The sequence below is a fragment of the Colobus angolensis genome, unplaced genomic scaffold (assembly GCF_000951035.1).
Source record: "Colobus angolensis palliatus isolate OR3802 unplaced genomic scaffold, Cang.pa_1.0 Scaffold101, whole genome shotgun sequence".
NCBI lineage: Eukaryota > Metazoa > Chordata > Mammalia > Primates > Cercopithecidae > Colobus > Colobus angolensis.
In genome coordinates, this window is record NW_012111031.1 from 2,238,033 (window position 1) to 2,242,974 (window position 4,942).

Here is a 4,942-nt window from a genome sequence, read left to right on the forward strand (position 1 = left end):
TATATTTTTAAATATAAAATGTATGGTATTGCATTGATTTACTTCCTGGTGTTTTCATCCTGGGCCTTGACAAAGATAAAAACTTCTCAGCCCTCCTCCCCACCTACCCAGACAGAAGTGATCAGATGTTTCATAACAAAAGGGACAAATTTAGTGTATACTGAAATGTAAATTGTCAGAGTGAGGAACATCTAATAACAAAGCCTGGAGCAACTGTGCATAGGGGAAGGGGTCTGGTAAGCCTCCCCAGATACAGTGGAACTTTTTTATTATTATTCTGTCCTTCCCTTTAGCTGCCAGAGTTATAAATGCAAACCCCAACATTCCCCAGTGAGAATTCCTGCCACTAAAAGACACCAACAGTGCAAGATGTAGAGAAAAGAGCATAGGCTTTGGAATCGGTTCTGCATCCAAACTCCAGCTCTGCCATTTACTAGTTGTTCAAGTTACTTCGCATCTCTAAGCCTCAGTTTCCTCATTTGTAAAATGGGAATCATGATACATTTGATCATGAAAATTAGGTAACATATAAAGCAACCAACATTGTGTCTGACATATAGTAGGTGTTTAATAAGTAATTGGTGCTGTTATATGCAAAAACCTTGCTCATTTGTAAGCATGATTTCCCTAGATTTGTAAACTTAGGACTCAAGTACAATAGTCTTAAGCAGAACTAAACTGCCTATGCAGTAAAGGAAGCTAGCACCATAATTTCTGCCTTTCTGCATCTAGCCCAGGGTGGCTTTTCAAAAGCATGTATCCCTCTGCTTTTATACCTCTTCCCCTGTGCTTGGAGAAAGGAGAGAAAAACAATAAATATCAAACTCAATGAAAGAAAGACCTTACTGTTTTTTGGGTTTTTTAAAGTTCTGTATTTTTGGAGAAATTGAACATTCAAATATTCCATTAAAAGGAAGGTAAAAATGCATTTATCACAAAACACAGGAACTTACCTAAGACTTGATGAAATTAAAGGGAATTAGTCCCTGGTTTGAGGAAAATTCCAGACTCTGTATATTTTAGTTGCACAATGAAGAGTATGCATTAAATGGAGACAACAGCAAGATCAGTTAGCTTCAAAAGAGAATGAGAGACACTTAGGCAATAGTAAATTTGGCCTTTAGTTATACTATTTCTGTAGATAGAAAAACTGTACAAGTAAAGTAAAATAGGTCAGAGGTAAGGTAATACTAGCATATGCTTATAATTTTATACTCACTCAAATTTTGTAATTCTCAGGATTGTGCCAGGCATCAAAGGTAATTCCCATTCGGTTAAGAGACACAAGGTCGGGCACAGTGGCTCACACCTGTAATCCCAGCACTTTGGGAGACCAAGGCAGGTGGATCACCTGAGGTCAGTAGTTCGAGAGCAGCCTGGCCAACATGGCAAAACCCAGTCTCTACTAAAAATACAAAAATCAGCTGGGCGTGATGGCAGCACCTGTAATCCCAGCTACTCAGGAGGCTGAGGCAGGAGAATCACTTGAACCCGGGAGGCAGAGGTTGCAGTGAGCCAAGATCGCACCATTGCACTCCACCCTGGGCAACAGGAGCAAAACTCCATCTCCTGAGATTCCCACTTCTCTGTGTGCATCTCCCTTCCTGCTGTAAGAAACCTAACTTTGCCTTCGTAGAACACTTCTCAAAAAAAAAAAGGGGGGGGGGGGCACAAGTACTGTTAGTCAGTACATAATAGTGGTTGTTTAAAACCCAAAATAAGTGATGAAGACAAGGCCAGAGGAAGGCACCAGAAGCATAAGGGAAGATTTCATAAGGGAAGTGGGTGGGAGTTGAACTGTAACTTTAAAAATCACAAGATTTGAAGAAGAGAAAGAGGAAGAGCTTTCAAGGTGAGGAACACACCACAAGCTCAGGGTGGAGATGAGGAGCATGGCCTGCTTTGGAAATAAAGTTTGAAGTCAAATATTGAAATGTTTTACATGTCAGAACAAAGAGCTGAACTTCATTTTGTAGGAAGTGGGGAGCCACTGAATAATATGCATGAATGAAAGCAAATTTTTAGAAAGATCGATCTGATGACTAGGTCCAAGATTTAAAGGGAAGAAATTTATTTATTTATTTTGACACAAAGTCTCGCTCTATTGCCCAGTTGCAGCTCACTGCAGCCTAGGCCTCATGGGCTCAATGGATCCTCCCATCTCAGCCTCCCTAGTAGCTGGGACTACAGGTACCCTCTGCCACACCTCGCTAATTTTTGTATTTTTTTGTAGAGATGGTGCTTTGCCACGTTGCACAGGCTAGTCTCAAACTCACAGACTCCAGTGATCCACCCGCTTTAGCCAATCAAAGTGCTGGAATTACAGGTATGCGCCACAGTGCCAAGCCAAGAAATTTAGTATTTTAAGATTTGTTATTGAAAATTACAGATTTTAAAAAATGCAACATATAAAAGTACAGCATATATGGTTCAGTCTTATTGAACCATTTAATATATATTTTGTCAAAGTACTCAATTTATAAACAAAATATAATTGTGACAAATATTTTCCTAAAATCTTCCAAAAGGAAATTATATACATGTGAATACATATAATTTGCTTGTATATCAATCATATGTATGATTTATCTTCCTTTTTTTTTCAGTCTTGCTGTGTCACCCTGGCTGGAGTGTAATGGTGCAATCTTGGCTCACTGCAACCTCCGTCTCCCGGGTTCAAGTGATTCTCCTGCCTCAGCTTCCCGAGGCTTACAGGTGCCTGCCACCACACCTGGATAATTTTTTTGTAATTTTAGTAGACACGGGGTTTTGACATGTTGGCCAGGCTGGCCTTGAACTCCTGACCTCAGGTGATCCACCCACCTAGGCCTCCTAAAGTGCTGGGATTACAGGCATGAGTCACTGCACCCAACCAATTTATCTTAGTAGAAAGATTGTAACTGTGTTGTGTAAAAGGCCGGTGTTAATAGGTTGCTTAGCTACATTTTGGAGTATGCTCTACTAGAGTTTTAAAAATCATTACATATATATTCTCTGAAATGTATTATACTGCTTTGATATTTTAACAATGACTAATTACATTCAATTATGACAATTAAATGTTTTTCTAAATTCCCATATATGTAGAATTTTATTTTTTACAAACAGTAACTTTATGAGGGCCTTAAGAAATGATTAATTCAGCTAAAAACTAATAGATACTGTATATTTGCAATTGTTAGAGAGCTTGATCTGTTTAAATTGTTTATTTTGAATCTTTCAGAGCTCACTCATCATTATGTGCTAATTTTTACCCTGGGAAGTGTCAATTATGATAACATTTTGCGTTAGATAACTACTTTCATCCTGTTTTATGGGAGATTTTAGAGCATTTTTAGAGCATTCTATAAACAAGGATACATCATGGATAGGGGTTCTGCAGTTTTCAGTAGCTAGTGGACACCTGTACCTTAAGCACACTCTCTTTGTCTTAAATAAAGACAATAGACCAATGCATAGAATTTTGGTTCTGAGGATCTAAACTTATCAGATACTTCCTATACAGCATTGCATAAGACATAGATGCTTCACTGTTTTTAACATGAGCCCAATTGGGTCTCTCTAATATTAAAGCATTGGGTAATAAATGCCTTGTTAAAATGTGTTTATCTTATAATGGTCTTGTTTGTAACACTATCTGGATTGTTGCTAGAATGCCCCCACATCTCCAGAAGTGTGAAATTTGATCTACAGTAACCCACACCCCTCCCAATCAGGCAAAAGATACAGATAATTCAGAAGATGCTTGAAACTAATTATACAATATCAGTGCATTTTAAGCATTTGTGAAGGTCATTGGCCTCCATGTTGCAAACTCCAACAGATATTTTTTCAGTTCTCATTTTCCTTGATCTTTTGGTAGCCTTCAACTCTGAGTACCACTGCCTCCTTCTTAAAAGGCCCTCTTTTCCTCTGCCATTAGTAACACTAAACTCATTCCTGGCTTTTCTTCTTCAGACTCAGGAATACTTGCTGGGTCATCCTTTTCTACCCAGTATTTAAATTCTGGAATTCCTCAAATACTCAGTTTTAGGACCCTTCTAGGAGTTCAGTGATCATTTGTTGACTCTTACAATCCCTGTAAAAAACACAAACTGTTTGCCTATTGTTATTCTATTTTTAAATGATGAAAACTGAATTTTAATACTTGAGAGGCATGTCAGTTCTTCCTCTCCCACAATCCTTACTCTCTGTTGGCATTTGGGTTAGCCCTTGTGTTACCTGAGGCTAATACTGCTTCCAGTAGCCAGGCTCATGCACCCTTAGTTCCTTCCCTTATGAGGTCCTCACCAGCCACCTCCCATCCCCATCTTCCAACCATAGCACAACTGACAGTCTCAGGTGAACTTTCCCGGATGTTTCTGGCCAATTAACAGACTCTGTTAATCATCTCATACCATCTAATACTGCTCTTCGATCATGCACTCTGCAGTTCGTTAAATTTATTTGTGTAATTATTTGATTAATGTTTGTTTTCCCACTTGACTATAAACCCCATAAGAACTGGGATTGTGTGTGTGTTTGTGTGTATGTGTGTTTTCTCATCATTGCATTCCTAGTACCTAACCCAGTGATTTCATGAATGTCTTAAGGAAGTAAGAGTCTATTTCACAGTATTGATGTATTTCAGACTTCTAAAAATTTGCTGTTGAGACCGTCTGAAATGGTAAGTACTCTGAATTTTAATTTACTCAAAATAGGCACTTCAATACATTTTATTTTATCAAAACAAAGTAGCTTTCCATCCTTTCTTTACACAGCAAGGTTTACCATACTTCTCCGATAGTCAGACTCTTCCTGGAGTTTACACAGAAGTGCTGGTAGTCTTCATTTTCACAGAACAGCATAGCATAACTCTTAAAATGAAGAGAATTTCCTGAAGAGTCATCAGAGAATTCCTTTTTTTTTTTTTGAGACGGAGTCTTACTCTGTCGCCCAGGCT